The sequence below is a fragment of the Musca domestica genome, unplaced genomic scaffold (genome assembly GCF_030504385.1).
Source record: "Musca domestica strain aabys unplaced genomic scaffold, Musca_domestica.polishedcontigs.V.1.1 123, whole genome shotgun sequence".
Taxonomy (NCBI): Eukaryota; Metazoa; Arthropoda; class Insecta; order Diptera; family Muscidae; genus Musca; species Musca domestica.
Window position 1 is genome coordinate 915,758 of NW_026712161.1, and position 18,881 is coordinate 934,638.

General features: G+C 37.6%; 1 protein-coding gene across 3 annotated transcripts in view; it reads left to right on the forward strand.

Moving 5' to 3' along the window:
• The window catches only part of LOC109611694 (serine-rich adhesin for platelets-like), a 279,269-nt gene that overhangs the window by 63,859 nt on the left and 196,529 nt on the right, over positions 1-18,881 (forward strand). The gene's annotated exons all lie outside the window — the stretch shown is intronic.

Genomic DNA, 18,881 nt, shown 5'->3' on the forward strand with positions numbered 1-18,881 from the left:
TAAAAAACAAAACGGAAAGGACTATCTAAGGGCACGTAGTCGAATGAAATGGGTTTTAGAATCTTACAATCAATATCGACAAGGCTTCAGTGTCAGGTAAAGACTAAAATTATTAATCTTATATAAACATTAAAGACTCGGAAGAATCAGTCTACAAACTACGAAAAAAAATTAATTTAATTTTTGAGGAAAAAGCTATATGCACAGAGTCAAATAAAATGAGGAGGAGCATTTCAAACTCAGAAGAATTTAAATCCCGACACAGCCTTCAGTGACACGTAAAGACTTAAATTATTAACCCGATCTTAAAATAAAAAATCTCTATAGACTGAGAAGATGTTTAATTTAATAGTGATGAAGCGACTCTCAATCCCATGTGAATTTCAACCTCGATGCAGCCTTGAGTGGGTAAAGACTCAGATTATTAACCCGATATCATCATGGGATAAAATCAGAATGAGACTGTAAACTGAGAAGAAGTTCAATCTCGGTGACACCAATCGAAGTTGACTCTGAGTTCCACAGTGCAGGTCAGCCAATTGACATATGAATGGACGAAGCAGTAGTATTTCTTCTGAAAAATAGGGGGAGAAGTTTAACGACTTCTTAGAAGATCTGAAGATAAATTTAAATGTAACTTTTCCATTTGCGGATGAAATTCGCCCTATGTGAAAGGGAGCGTTGGAAAGCTCAAGAATAATTTTTTTCTCAAAATTTCTGTTAGGGACAAGTTATATAATAACTGTTGCTAAAAGTGGAATACGTGAGCTTAGATTTTGGACAGTAAAATTTAATGTTAGCTGTTACAAGAAATAAACATTTGAAAATATTTTAATTTGGAAAATACTTAACTGACAGTTGAATGAGTCGGAAAAATTATTTAAATTTGTCTTTCCACACTTTATTAGGAGCACATTTTAAGAAGAATATTGAGAAATTCAGTGGAAGTTCAATACCAACCTAGCCTTCAGTGGCAGTTCCCGTATAAGGATTATCACACAATTCTTGGGATGACAAGATTTGCTCTCTCCCGAAAAAAAAACTTCCTTGAAAATTACCTTTAACAACAGTTAATAGTTTATTTAATGTCAAATTTTATTCGAAGAGACATTGTTGCTTCTATTACTTCCAAAAATAAAAACTCACGTTGTCCTCTGAAAACAAATAACAATAACAACAATCAATTGATAAAATTTTATATATGACTCAATATTTATTGTATTGACTTTCAGTAATTTTATTTTCAATTATTATTTCGCTGGGTTTATGATTCAATTGATTTCATCGTTTAAAAATCATCAGAGCAGCCTATGGAATGGTGGTGATGGTAATGGTCGGTCGCTCAGTGGCTCGTCGGGTAAACCAACCTATATTTACCCTCAACGCATACCACTTGTTGATAAGGCACACGCACGTTCACACACACACACACATCAGAAAAAAAATACACCCCAAAACCACTCGCTTCCTCACTCACGCACCTATCGACCGAATAACGCTACTCAAACGGGAGATAGAGAGAGTGAAAAACTGCTGTTGTTTCCATTATTGCCACTTAATATTTGAACGACATATCAGCTGAATCATAAATTGTTTAGACAAATGTTTATGCTATCGTAACATTTGTTTTATTATTACCAGCCAGGCAACATCATCTAGACAAGCTGAAACATAAATAAATATATCTCCATGTATGTTTGTAGATACATAGCTACATAGGAACCTGCTGATATTCGGAAACAAATGTCACGTAATTTTTCGTTTTTCGTTTTCTTGATAGCATAGAGAAAATATAGTCTAATTAAATTTGAAAATTGCATGCAGAACATAATTTCCGTTATAATGGGAAGCCTACATTTTGGATGACAGTTTTAGCAACTGGAAAGATAGTTTTGAAATTATTTGCGGGATAATGTCAAGATTATAGAAGTATTATAATTTTTGAGAAAAAAAGGTAATTACATAAGTGCACAGTTTAGAACCAATAGTAATGACTGTAACATACCCAGTAGCATTACCAGTAAGCTAAAAAAATGAAATGTTCTTATAAAACTTACCTGGAAAAATAACTTACTTTTGTCTTACCAAGTAATGATATGTAATGCTGATAAAAAATACTGAATTATAAACTTCATCATCATCGTCCCAAAAGCCCTCTCCCTTCCTTCTGATCTGTTGCTTTCATTTTTATACCCTCCACCATAGTATGGAGGATATATAACACCTCGAAATACACATTTCAGACCCCACAAAGTATATATACCCTTGATCAGCATAAAATTCTATGTCGATTTTTCCGACCGTTTATCCATCGTCCGTCTGTGGAAATCACTCTAGCTTCCGAACGAATTAAAGTTGACAGATAAAATTTTTTATCAAATGTATGTTATGTCTGCAAGACTTTTGGTATTGAAAATGGGCCATGTAGGTCCACGTTTTGGTATAGCTCCCATATAACGGTACCTCCCAATATTCCGTATTTTAATGATTTTAGCGACATGTTTCACCGGAATTGTTTCAAATTTGGTATTTAAAGTTCGTAATGCATACTACAGCATAAGACAGAAAATTGTCTGTGCAGGTCCTCGTCTTCGTATAATCCCATATAAGGGTACCACCCGATATTCGGTATTTTAATGATTTTTGTGACATGTTTCACCGGAAATGTTACAAATTACGTATTTTGAGTTCGTAATTGGAACTAAAGTCTGTGACAGAAAATTGTCTATGCAGGTCCAGGTGTGCGTATAGGCCCCTATATATCAGTACCTCCCTATATTCTGTATTTTGACGATTTTAGGTACAATACCCACCGAAAATATTGGAGATATCGTATTTGAAGTTCGTAGTGGATACAACAGCCTGTGAAAGAAAATTTTCTGTGCAGGTCCTCGTCTTCATATAGCTCCCATATAACGGTACCTCCCGATATTCGGTATTTTGATGATTTTATGTACATTATTAACGTTTTTTTTTTTTTAAGTTTCGCATTTGAATATTGTAATGGCTTATGACAAATGTCACTTATGCAGGTCCATGCCGTCCTATAGACCCTAATATAACAGCTACATTCAGTGTATTTAAGATTTTAACAGAACTTTTAACGGATTTTATTGTTTTTGAGAATTCGTTCCAAATGGTTGAGGGTATTCAAAGTTCGGCCCGGCCGAACTTATATTTCCGTTTCGCATATCTTCTCTCTTTCTCTTTTCTTTATTGACAGCAAATTATATTTTTAAATAAACTGTTCAGCAACTAATTGAGGTCAGTTAAATAAATAAATAAATACTCACTCATCTCGAGTGCTGTCGTTGTGGTAAATAATTCTTAAGACAGCAAGTGGGAATTCATCAAAGTGCATAAATCGAAATGTGAGGAAAATTTGAACGAAGTTGATATATTTGAAGTGAAACAAACAACTCCTTAGATTTTGAAAGCAGATTAAAAAAAATTATCCATGGAAGGGGGTTTTTCAAAATATTTGTTCTGTTAGTGATTTCTGAAAATTTCGATTTATATGAAAAAAGGGTTTTCTCAAACGCCCAAATGTCCAACGTTGTCCACTCTACCTCAATGAAGTTCTCAGAAAAATCCCTAGGTAAAATTTGTTAATGCTCATGTTTTTGTCCTGAGATGCTGTTCTAAACTTATTAAAACCTTGTAAAATATGTCTTTATATAGAATTGTATATTCCGCAACAATTATGACAGAGATTTGAGATATGCTAGAGATCTTTGGAAGAAATCCGGACTCATTAGTATAGAAAATGGATCATATCTGTCCATTTGGTTATACCCCAAAGTCCTCATGTAAGAATGACTTCGATTTAATTTTTTTTTTTTTCATTTTTTAGCTTTGTTCTCTAATTAATTTCGCCAAATTTAGGCATTTTGAGTTCTTAGAATAGAAACACTATTGACATAAAATTCTATAAAGGTGCACCTCTTGCTACAGCCCATATGTGAAGCTAGCTCCTGATATTAGTTATTGCTAGGATCTTGAACATATTTTCCAATCGATTTGACTGAAAATTGGTTATTTGATTTTTTCGTGGATAGCAATACCCATTAAAAGTTCTACATTAAATTTTATTAACCCAAAAAAAGGATGAAATTCTGATTCATAGTTGCATAATATTTGAACTTGCAACAATAATGATGAGCTCCGATGATCGGAGAGTGGATAATCAAACACTGATGATAGCCCTGGCTGGCAGGTACGAAATTTGGCAGCTATAGTTTCATATCAAATGAAAATAATGAAGAACTCCAAGATTACCCAGCCATTAGCTTCCCCCACCCCAGACACCACAACCCATGTCCCTTACTGCACCTTCGGAGAAATTCTGCATTTCCATGCTGAAATGTTCGATGCATATACATATCTTCAGACTCCAACATGTATGTGAGTACTTGTTGGGCCTAAATGGCTATGTGAGCCTAAGCTTTCCAAGTGAGTTTACCTTTGTGCAAGACAAACTGTTGATTTAGCCATTATGTTAACGGTATTGGCAAGAAAAGAAAAAAAAAACAACAACATTCAAGAAGAAGATAACGTATCTCTGAATAGGTATGTATGTTTGTGAGTGTGTGTGTCTAAAACATAATGTGCTATGGCATAACGTTTTTTCGTTTTTGTTTGTTTGTTGTTTGGTTGGCAGTACAAAAAAAAGCTGGGCTTTACTGCCACTTCTAAGTGTGGCTTAGAAACACCTCACACATGCACGCACAACTTCTTGGCCGTTTTGTTTCTACCACTTCCTCATTGGCATGGCATGGTATGGTCTGGCATTCAGGCAGTTAGTTGATGGTATACCCATGACTAGCTAGCCAGCTAACACTGCAGTGCAGCTAGCTGGCCCTCGTCTTTACTGGCTTTTTTCAGTTATTTCGCTTATTTTTTTATTTTTATATTTCCACTTGTGAGCCTCTTCCCCTCTTGGTCTTCTTCAAGCCTAGAAGTTCTATTACAAAACATGAATTTGAGTTTCGTTTCAAGCAACCGGTTTCATGGCTTAAAACCGAACTTGTTGCTGGATTCATTATCGTGATTTGTGTTTTTAGTTGTTTTTTGTTCGTTCATTCTTCTTCTGCCGTTTTAGCTTCTTCGAATCACGTTTTCTTACCAGTTTTTTTTTTCTTTTCTTCATAACTTCTTGGCTCTGTGTGATTCTTTGTATTTCGTTTTGTTGGCTCTCAGCAGTGAAATAAAAGTTGCGTAATTTTCTAAAGAATTATGTTGGAGTTTCGTTCGAGCGCTTTGTGTATTTGCCAAGTTTGGTTGTTTTTTGCCGCTTTTTTTTCCACCGCCATGTCATGCCCAGCAATGAGCATGGAACGTGTTTTGCTTTTCGTGGTCTTTGGTAAGGTTTTCAAAAATCTATAATTAAGAGATTTTTATAAAATAGATAATGCCAGTTCTCTAATGACATTATGTTGAATGATTGTTCGAACACCTGGAAGTGTTGCGCGTAAATTTAGAGGAAATGATTAGAGTCGGATGGAACTCATTTTATTTGTCATTGTATGGTGTGGTGTTGCCAGTAATTGGGTATTGAGAAATACAAAGAATTTTGAAAAAAAAAAAAATAACGGTGAGATCGTCAGAGGTTATAACCAGAAATGTAATGAAGTAAATTTTTGAAAAATTAAAAAAGTGAAAAAAATATTAAAAAATGTTGAGATTTTTAGGAATATATTTGACCTACCAAGCCTTAGGAGAATTAAAAATCGATCAAAAAAAAAAAAAAAAAACACTGTGTAGCAATTAATGTTTATTAATTTTTAATATTTATTAATTCCTGCTGTTAGAGTAAGATTTAGAGATCTAATGTTTTCTGGGACCTATAGTAGAATTTTATGAAAAAAAAAATTTTGTAACATTTTAACTTGTTTCGATGCCATTTCAAGGGAGTTTCAATCATATTGTGGAAAAAGGACCAAAAAGACCCCTTTGGTGACTCGCTTGAGGGTTAAAGTGCTTGAACAAACCAATTCTAGTATTGTTGTCTATAATATTTCTTAAGATACTAAACAGCTAAAATTAAGGGATTCTAAGAATCGTTCTTCGAAAATTTTCAAAAAATATGGTAGATGGGGAGATTTTTCCCCCCATATTGAGATTACTTTGCGATGTAAATCTTGGGATAAAATAGACCATCATCTTCACGTCCACAATCGGGAAGCATTTTAAATATCTTTCCTTAAGATCGAAATCTGTGTTTTTTACACCCTTTTCCCAACCGCATTTACAATTTTGAATATTTTTCTCAAATCGTTATCTATAATCATTAGAATCTCCACGTATGTTTCCCTTCATCAACTTTGTTCAAAATCCATGCCATTAAAAATCTGTTTGTATGGAAACAATAAACAAAACCCTCACACATATGTACTCAAAAACAACCAACCCTCCTTCAAAAAACCACCAATTTGAAGTACCTAACACCCATCATTAAAGCAATAACAACAAAAAATATATGTGTGTACCTATGAATACGTGGAGGGAGCGGGAGGGAAGAAGGGCGGAAGACTACATGATAATATTACATTGACAACCTGTAGTAGCAACGGTAGTAATAATACTTATGACGATATAATCAAACATTCATAGATACATCGATACATAATAAATCTAGCTTGGTATCTTCTACAGGTATACAAGAGAGGGAGAGAGAGAGAAAAAGAGACAGAAATGTTCATATGAGAAAAAATCATGAATACATTTTTTAAACAATTTTTAAAAAAATCCACGCCTAAGGTTTTATTGGAAAAAATATTTTTTTTTTAAAAAATCCACGCCTAAGGTTTTATTCGAAAAAATATTTTTTTTTTAAAAAATCCACGCCTAAGGTTTTATTCGAAAAAATATTTTTTTTAAAAAATCCACGCCTAAGGTTTTGTTGGGAAAAATAATTTTTTTAGAAATCCACGCCTAAGATTTTGTTGGGAAAAATAATTTTTTTAGAAATCCACGCCTAAGATTTTGTTGGGAAAAATAATTTTTAAAAAATCCACGCCTAAGGTTTTGTTGGGAAAAATAATTTTTAAAAAATCCACGCCTAAGGTTTTGTTGGGAAAAATAATTTTTAAAAAATCCAACGCCGTTTGTTTTAATGGAGAAATAATTTTTAAAAAATTCACACCTTTTGTTTTAATAGAAAAATAATTTTTAAAAAATCCACGCCGTTTGTTTTAATGGAAAAATAATTTTTTTAAAATCCACACCTTTTGTTTTAATAGAAAAATAATTTTTAAAAAATCCACACCTTTTGTATTAATAGAAAAATAATTTTTAAAAAATCCACGCCTAAGGTTTTGTTGGGAAAAATAATTTTTAAAAAATCCACGCCTAAGGTTTTGTTGGGAAAAATAATTTTTAAAAAATCCACGCCTAAGGTTTTGTTGGGAAAAATAATTTTTAAAAAATCCACGCCTAAGGTTTTGTTGGGAAAAATAATTTTTAAAAAATCCACGCCTAAGGTTTTGTTGGGAAAAATAATTTTTAAAAAATCCACGCCTAAGGTTTTGTTGGGAAAAATAATTTTTAAAAAATCCACGCCTAAGGTTTTGTTGGGAAAAATAATTTTTAAAAAATCCACGCCTAAGGTTTTGTTGGGAAAAATAATTTTTAAAAAATCCACGCCTAAGGTTTTGTTGGGAAAAATAATTTTTAAAAATCCACGCCTAAGGTTTTTTGGGAAAAATAATTTTTAAAAATCCACGCCTAAGGTTTTGTTGGGAAAAATAATTTTTAAAAAATCCACGCCTAAGGTTTTGTTGGGAAAAAAAATGTTAAAAAATCCACAACTAAGGTTTTGTTGGGAAAAATAATTTTTAAAAAATCCACGCCTAAGGTTTTGTTGGGAAAAATAATTTTTAAAAAATCCACGCCTAAGGTTTTGTTGGGAAAAATAATTTTTAAAAAATCCAAGACTAAGGTTTTGTTGGGAAAAATAATTTTTAAAAAATCCACGCCGTTTGTTTTAATGGAAAAATAATTTTTAAAAAATCCACACCTTTTGTTTTAATAGAAAAATAATTTTTAAAAAATCCACGCCGTTTGTTTTAATGGAAAAATAATTTTTAAAAAATCCACACCTTTTGTTTTAATAGGAAAATAATTTTTAAAAAATCCACGCCGTTTGTTTTAATGGAAAAATAATTTTTAAAAAATCCACACCTTTTGTTTTAATAGAAAAATATTTTTTAAAAAATCCACGGCGTTTTAATGGAGAAATAATTTTTAAAAAATCCACGCCGTTTTTTTTATGGAAAAATAATTTTTAAAAAATCCACACCTTTTGTTTTAATAGAAAAATAATTTTTCAAAAATCCACGCCGTTTGTTTTAATGGAAAAATAATTTTTAAAAATCCACACCTAAAGATTTGTTGGGAAAAATAATTTTTAAAAAATCCACGCCTAAGTTTTGTTGGGAAAAAAAAGTTTTAAAAAATCCACGCCTAAGGTTTTATTGGGAAAAATAATTTTTAAAAAATCCACGCCTAAGGTTTTGTTGGGAAAATTAATTTTTAAAAAATCCACGCCTAAGTTTTGTTGGGAAAAATAATTTTTAAAAATCCACGCCAATGATTTTTTCGAAAAAATGATTTTTAAAAATCCACGCCAATGATTTTTTGGAAAAAATGATTTTTAAAAATCCACGCCAATGATTTTTTCGAAAAAATGATTTTTAAAAAATCCACGCCTAAAGTTTTGTTGGGAAAAATAATTTTAAAAAATCCACGCCTAAAGATTTGTTGGAAAAAATAATGTTTTAAAAAATCTACCACTTTTGTTTAAATTGGAAAATACTTTTTTTTTTGAAAGTACGATTTTCTTGGGGAAAATTATTTCTGCAAAATTCACAACCACGGGTTTGAGCTGCATATATCGGATTAAAATATAAGTGACAACCGCAAGTGTTCTGTTTTGTTGTTGCTGAGTTCATTGTGGCAATGCATTGTCAACTTGTTGTTGTTATTTTTATTATTTTTATTGATGTGAATTTTATTTTAAGAAGTATGTACATACACCCATTCAAAACATACCAACACATAAACATACATTGATTTTACAACAGGCGAACGCGATTTTCAAGAATTCGTTGGGATGCCCGGAACTCTGCTTTCCCCCCAAACAAATGCAGGTCGTTATAGCCATGTTTGACTTTAGTATTATACGCATATCAGCTACACAATTATTTATGTATGCATAATAATGATGTATGTATGTATTCGACATACATACACATCACTGTATGTATGTAGCGTGTGCATCATCATTATTATTGCTGCTGCTGTTGTTGTTGTCGCTGTTGCTTGTAACATAATTTCCTGTACGCGTGGCATGTTCTCTGGCAAATGATGAAAATTTTAAATGAATAGCAACAAAACTCACCAACAAGAAACAAAAATTCTGATTTCAAATCATGAATGAATGAATAAAGAAAATAACAACAACATATCACTGATTTGAATATCAAGAGGGTGGGGAAGGGAGAGAATTCTCGGAAATGACGACAACTTAACAACACTGCTGTGGACTGCCTGTGTGCATTTTTATAAATTTGTTTTTGTACAGAATTTTCTCACCATGCCACATGAAAAGCCAAGGGGGTGGGGCATGTTGTTGTCGTTATTTTTCTCATATAAATTATTATTATTTTTTGTTTTTGTGAAAATTACTTTCATTATCACGACTGGGTCACAATTGCATGGTAACAGGTTGAATGGTTGCGTTGTATATCAGCAGGGAAGTATTATGGGGTGGGCATGGAGGTAGGTTACAGAGATTGCTTTAAAAAACTATTTTTAAAAAATTTTTATCAAAAAACAAAATTTAGATTTTTTAAAAATTATTTTTTCATTGAAAAAAAATGCATGGACTTTTTAAAAATTATTTTTCCCAACAAAACCTTAGGCATCGATTTTTTGAAAATTATTTTTCCCAACAAAACCTTAGGCGTGAATTTTTAATAAAATTATTTTTCCAACAAACCTTAGTCGTGGAGGACCAGATCGCCCCTAAACCACACCTTGGCACATATCGGATTATGATTTCATCGAAACCATTCATCTAAGTTCAATAGTTTTTAGGAAATTTAATGCGAAAATTATGTACATACGTTATTTACTTCAAATTCAACACGTATCCAAACCTAGACAAAATCTCCATTTAAACATAATTTTTTGGCAAAAGTCTGAAAGTAAGAATATTTCTAGATCAAATTTCATTGTAAGTCTGTGAACAAAAAAAAATTTGTATATTCAATATATATCATGAAAAATTATCATCAATTTTTGTTAAAAAACCTTGTCTATTTCTGAAAAAATTAGTACTTTTTTTCCAATTCGCTGCAAAATTTTTTAATGGCCAGGCCCTCGCAAAGACTACCATCAGGGTCATCTTTATATAAGAACTGTACCAAAAGGTGGACCTTTATTGTTTATTTTTTGTAAATAGCTTTTCACATAATAAAAACTCAAACTGCCAGAATTTGGCGAAGTTATTTGGAAAATATGGCCAAAACTTAAAAAAATAATTGAAATCGGAGTTATTTTGACCCATTTTCTGTTCTGTTCCTTCTAGATGTAATCCTAAAATCTCTGTCAAATATCAAAACTCTATCCTAAATGTTGTCAAATATACAGGGTGAGATAAAAAGTCAAACCCCATAATTTTTACATTTTTTTAATTTTATTGAATGAAAGTAAAAAATGTCGGAAATAGCATCAAATTTTAGAATAAGTTTTGATTTGTTCGAAGTGGACACCTTTGGAACGAATTATGGCCTTCAAACGGCCTCACGCTGCCCGAATGTTGCTCTGCGGTATTTTGGCCCATTCCTGGCGAAGCGCTTGCTTGAGGCGATCAACACTTTGGTATTTTTTAGTGCCAAAATACTCCAGACACAATAGTCCAACGGATTGGTATCCCGAGATTTTGGTGGAAGCGAGGAACCTCATTTCGTAACCATTCTTGTGTGACGCGTGCTGAGAGCGATGGTGCTGAGTCCAGTTGGAATGTCCAAGGTGTGAGGCCAAAAGGCTTTACTACACCCTTCAGAATATTTTCGCGATAATATTCGGCATTTATGCTGATGCCACGGTCGATTAATACGAGCGGAGAGCGACGGGAGGAGAGCGATCGGCAGTTATGGCGGCCCATTCCAATACAAGTAACTTTTTTTCTGGAAATTCTCACCAAAATGCTTTTGTGCGTTTGTAAACAATATATGAGCTTTCACTGGTCGGACGAGTGGCTTAGAAATGATAGCAGTCTGAAGTTGGTTGCAGTTTTTTCATTTCAACCTGTATACCTAAACGGATTCCTAGGAGTCTTAATTAGAAAAAGTGCAAAAGTATGGAAGAGGGTAGAACTTGCCCCCCTCGCTTGAGGTTACTTTGCAATGTAAACTTTCAAATCGCCGATACAAGTGTCTTCTATTTATTATGTTAAGCTTTACTTTCCTTTCATAATCTCCTAATTTTTTTAATTTTTTTTTCAAAAATATTAGATGGCACGGACGTGTATTTTTAAAAAAATATTTCGATTTTTTTATGAAAATTTAATTTACTAACAAAATTAGTGAAATAGCTTCCCAACCTAGACATAAACAATTCAATTAAACCACTGCCGAGCCCACATTTTTAGCTTCGTATGTGTGATTGTTCGTTTATAGATTGAAACTAAACACAATTACTATGAGTTTGCCTCCAAAATTGAAATGCTCCAACACTAATTAATCATTGCACAGTGGGCTATGATACGATTTTTAATTTCAAGAATTTTTTATGGATTCCCTAGAGAAATATATTTTCGATTTTTCTAGTTTTTCTTCTCAGAGAAGATCTTTTGGCCCTTAATATCAAAGACTCCCTGAAGATATATATTTTTTTATACCCCCCACCATATTATGGAGGGTATATTAAGTTTGATTTTGCTTCCAAAATTAAAATGGCCCAACACTAATCATTGCACAGTGGGCTTTGATAAGATTTTTTTCAAAGAATCCCTGAAGATATATAAGACATTATTCACCGATTTTTTTTTCAAATTTCGTATTTGAACATTGTAATGGCTTATGACAAAAGTTGCCTATGCTGGTCCACGTCGTAGTATAGACCCTAATATAACGACTACATTTGGTAGTTCTAATATTTTAATAGAAATTTTAACGGATTTTATTTTTTTTTTTTAATTTTTTTTTTTTTTGAAAATTGCCAATTTCGTTCCAAAAGGTGGAGGGTATTCAAAGATCGGCCCGAGCGAAATTTTTTTTTAAGCCATGTCAAAATTTTATTTCAAAAGATTTTTATGGATTCCCCTAAAAAAATATATTTTCAGTTGTTCTACTTTATTTTTTCAGATAAGCTTTTTAGGCCCCTAGGGTCGGAGTCTCCACGAAGTACTTTTTTATAAATAAGAGATTTGAAACCCTAAGAATTGCAGTTTTCTATTACCCTGTTCCTCTGTATTTGGTAGAACCCATCAGCCACCTCAACCCGTCATGCCATCTAAGCATAAAACCATCAAACTAATGCAAAGCAAAAAACATGTTCAACTTGATACAAGATACAAGTTTAACATAGCTACATTGCTCGCAAGCTGAGCAGAGCTAGTGGTGAATGACGAACCAAAAAAAAAAAAAAAAAAAAAATGGAGATAAAACTACATTTAATGTCTTAAATTACTGAAATTGATGTGAAAAATTACCAACCTCTGGCAATACTACCACAAGCGTCTCAATGTTCATGGAAATCAAATATGTGCGATTTTGTTTTTTGCACAGGCAGATTCAGACTCCACCAACTTGTTTTAGTAACAGACTGACTGACTGACTAACTAAATACTTGAAATCACACAAATAGGCGGCTTGAAGGAGGCCGGTTGCTATGATGAATTTGGTATTACAGCAAAATTTGTTTCGGCGAGCGGCGCACGCGCTTTAGATGCTATTCGTCAATGGCGGTAGCCAGCCAGCCAGCCAGCACAACTCAATCTTGAAAATCAAAGTTGATTTTTTTTTGTTCAACAATTCCATGTCTTTTCAATATTAGCCGTATCACGTTCCGTATGAAAAGAAAAATAATATCAAATTTTCAAAAAACGCAACAGCAACATCAAAAGCCGAGTTTCTACTACTTTTTTCATGGTCTTGTGTGGATATTGAAAAACACCAACCGACTACAGCTCTTGAAACAAGCAATTGCATTGTAACTCGTTTTTTTGATTTTGCCATTGTGTGTATGATGGCAAAAAAAACAGCTACAACAAAAACCAAAAAAATGCTTACAATTTCATATTAAAATAGCAACAACAACAACAACAACAGCAGCAATAAAGATGTTCATAATGATGAAGATTTATTTATCTCATGCATGAATGCCAAAACGACGACTGAGTTTCATTTTTCACTCAATTTATTTCTATGATATGTAGACAGTGAGACAGACAGAGGGACAGACAGTCAGTCCGACAGCTATCCAGCAGAGCATGCATAGCTTAATACAGACACACATACATACACACACATTCCTCCACCTCCCCCATCAGATGTCACAACATTTGATATAAATTTTATGTGGCACTTTGACTGTTGTTTGATAAGCCATAAACAACTTATTAGCGGAATATCTTAATGACAGAAAAATAAAACATAAAATCTGATTTGAAGTTCTCAAATTAAAGATATTTAAAAAGGATAAAGGATGTTCTCAGAGAAAGGTTAAAGCTTAAAGCTTAAGGTCTTTTCACAGGAGAACTTAATGTCTTCGCCTAGGACATACGAAGATTTTCTCCTACAAAATGCGAAGATCTTCTCCTAGACGAGCTGAGGGTCTTCTCATTAGAAGAGTCTCGTAAGAGAAGACGAAGGTCCTTTCGTTGAAGACCCTCTATGAGTAGTCCTCCAGGTCTTTTAAGGTATCGAGATCTTCTATGAGAAGAGAACTACAGGTCTTCTATGAGAAGAAACCTACAGGTCTTCTATGAGAAGAGACCTACAGGTCTTCTATGAGAAGAGACCTACAGGTCTTCTATGAGAAGACCTATAGGTCTTCTATGAGAAGTCCTCCTGGTCTCCTTTGAGGAGACCTACAGGTCTTCTATGAGGAGACCTACAGGTCTTCTATGAGAAGACCTACAGTTCTTCTATGAGAAGACCTACAGTTCTTCTATGAGAAGACCTACAGTTCTTCTATGAGAAGACCTACAGGTCTTCTATGAGAAGACCTCTTGGTCTAGGTCTTCTATGAGAAGACATAGGGCTTCTATGAGGTATTCACGTCTGTAGAGACTTCCTGCGCTCCAGCTCGTCTATAGAGACTTCCAGCGCTCCAGCTCGTCTATAGAGACTTCCAGCGCTCCAGCTCGTCTATAGAGACTTCCTGCGCTCCAGCTCGTCTATAGAGACTTCCTGCGCTCCAGCTCGTCTATAGAGACTTCCTGCGCTCCAGCTCGTCTATAGAGACCTCCTGCGCTTTAGCTCGTCTATAGAGACTCCCTGCCCGCCAGGTCTTCTATGTAGACTCCCTGCCCGCCAGCTCGTCTATGTAGACTCCCTGCCCGCCAGCTCGTCTATGTAGACTCCCTACCCGCAAGCTCGTCTATGTAGACTTCCTACCCGCCAGCTCGTCTATGTAGACTCCCTGCCCGCCAGCTCGTCTATGTAGACTCCCTGCCCGCCAGCTTGTCTATAAAGACTCTCTGCGCTCCAGCTCGCCTTTAAAGACTCCCTATACTCCAACTCGTCTATATAGACTCCCTGCCCGCCAGCTCGTCTATAGAGACTCCCTGCTCTGCAGGTCGTCTATAGAGTCTCCTTGGCCTTCAGGTCGTCTATAGAGACTCCATGCTCTGCAGCTTGTCTATAGGAACTCCCCGGACTTCAGCTCGCCCATAAAGATTCCCTGTGCTCCAGATTTTTTTTGTTTATTTCCTGTGGGAAGTTACTGTTCCATATTTATTGCCCCCGCCCCCTTTCGCCTTTGCGTCTTGTTGACCACATCCTAATGTCCATAAACTAATTTAATATCATTTCCATGTTTTCCATTTCTAAAAAAAGAACTTAAAAAATAGATTTATATGTTTCTGGCATTATCTATTAAAAACAGTCTCTAAAAGTGTCGTCCAATATTTGTACAATTTCTCACAGACCCCCACCCCTATCTCCCCAAAAACAACAAGTGAATTACTTTGATATTTACACAGCTCTTGAGAAGTGTGTTTGTGTGTAAGAAAAAGAAAAAAACAAGACAAGAACATATTTCGCTTGTTACTGGAGAGACATTAAAAAACGTCGGCTATATTTTTTTCGTTTCTTTCGTTATTTGCGCCCACTTTTGGTTTTAGTTTCGACGCGCTTGTTTACGCAGCAAAATGGAACTGAACATTTGTGGGGTCGGATAAGTGGCACGACTGTGCATTGGCGACAGTCGTCGGGCTTTTATGGGAACATTGGGCTGAAAGAGGTTAGGGTGAAGTGGTTGAGAAAGGGAGTATAAAAAGGAGAATTTTTTGGATGTGGAACTAGTTACGTAACACCCCTTATGTGGCCGATTTTATTAGCAGTGAGGAAAGGTGGTAGAATATTTTCTGAAAAAAAGGGGATCCTCTTCAGCTCCCACTCCAGAAACTCTCAGGGCTTCAGTCCGGAAATAAAGGCTCTTTAGGCATCAGCTCGCCTCTAGAAACTCCCTGGATTTCAGCTCGCCAATAGAGGGTCTATGAGCTTCAGCTCGGCTATAGAGGCTGCAACTCGCCTATTGAGGCTCTCTGGGCTTCAGCCCACGTATAAATGCTCTTTGGGCACCAGCTCGCCTTTACAAACTCCTGGAATTCACCTCGTCAATAAAGACTCTATAAGCTTCAGCTGAAGAATGGAGGCTCTTTGGGCTTCAGCTCGCCTATTGAGGCTCCAAGCATTTTAACTCGTCTATAGAAGCTCAATGGGCTTTAGCTCGTATCTAGAAACTCCCTGGGCTTTAGCTCAGAAATAGAGGCTTCAGTCAGCCTATTGAGATTTTTTGAGCTTCAGCTCGGCTTTTAAGACTCTTTGAGCTTCAGCTCGCCTATTGAGGCACTCTGAACTTTATGTCGACTATAGAGGCTCTCTGAGCTTCAGCCCGCTTATTAAGGCTCTGTGGGCATCAGCTCGGCTATAGAGGATATTTGGGCTTTAACTCGCCTATTGAAGCTCTATGGGCTTCAGCTCGGCTATAGAGGCGCTTTGGGCTTTAACTCGCCTTTTGAGGCTCTATGGGCTTCAGCTCGTCTATAGAGGCTCCCTGGCCTTCAGCTTGTCTACAGAGACTCCCTGCGCTTCAGCTCATCTATAGAGACTCCCCGCGCTCCAGCTCGTCTATGGAAACTCCCTGGCCTTCAGCTCGTCTATGGAGACTCCCTGGCCTTCAGCTCGTCTATGGAGACTCCCTGGCCTTCAGCTCGTCTATGGAGACTCCCTGGCCTTCAGCTCGTCTATAGAGACTCCCTGGCCTTCAGCTCGTCTATAGAGACTCCCTGGCCTTCAGCTTGTCTATAGAGACTCCCTGGCCTTCAGCTCGTCTATAGAGACTCCCTGGTCTTCAGCTCGTCTATAGAGACTCCCTGGCCTTCAGCTTGTCTATAGAGACTCCCTGGCCTTCAGCTCGTCTATAGAGACTCCCTGGCCTTCAGCTCGTCTATAGAGACTCCCTGGTCTTCAGCTCGTCTATAGAGGCTCCCTGGCCTTCAGCTCGTCTATAGAGACTCCCTGGCCTTCAGCTCGTCTATAGAGACTCCCTGGCCTTCAGCTCGTCTATAGAGACTCGCTGGCCTTCAGCTCGTCTATAGAGACTCGCTGGCCTTCAGCTCGTCTATAGAGACTCGCTGGCCTTCAGCTCGTCTATAGAGACTCGCTGGCCTTCAGCTCGTCTATAGAGACTCGCTGGCCTTCAGCTCGTCTATAGAGACTCGCTGGCCTTCAGCTCGTCTATAGAGACTCGCTGGCCTTCAGCTCGTCTATAGAGACTCGCTGGCCTTCAGCTCGTCTATAGAGACTCGCTGGCCTTCAGCTCGTCTATAGAGACTCGCTGGCCTTCAGCTCGTCTATAGAGACTCGCTGGCCTTCAGCTCGTCTATAGAGACTCGCTGGCCTTCAGCTCGTCTATAGAGACTCGCTGGCCTTCAGCTCGTCTATAGAGACTCGCTGGCCTTCAGCTCGTCTATAGAGACTCGCTGGCCTTCAGCTCGTCTATAGAGACTCGCTGGCCTTCAGCTCGTCTATAGAGACTCGCTGGCCTTCAGCTCGTCTATAGAGACTCGCTGGCCTTCAGCTCGTCTATAGAGACTCGCTGGCCTTCAGCTCGTCTATAGAGACTCGCTGGCCTTCAGCTCGTCTATAGAGACTCGCTGGCCTTCAGCTCGTCTATAGAGACTCGCTGGCCTTCAGCTCGTCTATAGAGACTCGCTGGCCTTCAGCTCGTCTATAGAGACTCGCTGGCCTTCAGCTCGTCTATAGAGACTCGCTGGCCTTCAGCTCGTCTATAGAGACTCGCTGGCCTTCAGCTCGTCTATAGAGACTCGCTGGCCTTCAGCTCGTCTATAGAGACTCGCTGGCCTTCAGCTCGTCTATAGAGACTCGCTGGCCTTCAGCTCGTCTATAGAGACTCGCTGGCCTTCAGCTCGTCTATAGAGACTCGCTGGCCTTCAGCTCGTCTATAGAGACTCGCTGGCCTTCAGCTCGTCTATAGAGACTCGCTGGCCTTCAGCTCGTCTATAGAGACTCGCTGGCCTTCAGCTCGTCTATAGAGACTCGCTGGCCTTCAGCTCGTCTATAGAGACTCGCTGGCCTTCAGCTCGTCTATAGAGACTCGCTGGCCTTCAGCTCGTCTATAGAGACTCGCTGGCCTTCAGCTCGTCTATAGAGACTCGCTGGCCTTCAGCTCGTCTATAGAGACTCGCTGGCCTTCAGCTCGTCTATAGAGACTCGCTGGCCTTCAGCTCGTCTATAGAGACTCGCTGGCCTTCAGCTCGTCTATAGAGACTCGCTGGCCTTCAGCTCGTCTATAGAGACTCGCTGGCCTTCAGCTCGTCTATAGAGACTCGCTGGCCTTCAGCTCGTCTATAGAGACTCGCTGGCCTTCAGCTCGTCTATAGAGACTCGCTGGCCTTCAGCTCGTCTATAGAGACTCGCTGGCCTTCAGCTCGTCTATAGAGACTAGACTCGCTGGCCTTCAGCTCGTCTATAGAGACTCGCTGGCCTTCAGCTCGTCTATAGAGACTCGCTGGCCTTCAGCTCGTCTATAGAGACTCGCTGGCCTTCAGCTCGTCTATAGAGACTCGCTGGCCTTCAGCTCGTCTATAGAGACTCGCTGGCCTTCAGCTCGTCTATAGAGACTCGCTGGCCTTCAGCTCGTCTATAGAGACTCGCTGGCCTTCAGCTCGTCTATAGAGACTCGCTGGCCTTCAGCTCGTCTATAGAGACTCGCTGGCCTTCAGCTCGTCTATAAAGACTCCCTGGCCTTCAGCTCGTCTATAAAGACTCCCTGACCTTCAGTTCGTCTTTAGAGACTCCTTGGCCTTCAGCTCGTCTATAGAGACTCCCTTTCTTTCAGCTCGTGTATAGAGACTCCCTGGCTTTCGGCTCGTCTGTGGAGACTCTCCGGCCTTCAGCTCGTCTATGGAGACTCTCTGGCCTTCAGCTCGTCTATGGAGACTCTCTGGCCTTCAGCTCGTCTATAGAGACTCCCTGGCCTTCAGCTCGTATATAGAGACTCCCTGGCCTTCAGCTCGTCTATAGAGACTCCCTGGCCTTCAGCTCGTCTATAGAGACTCCCTGGACTTCAGCTCGTCTATAGAGACTCCCTGGCCTTCAGCTCGTCTATAGAGACTCCCTGGC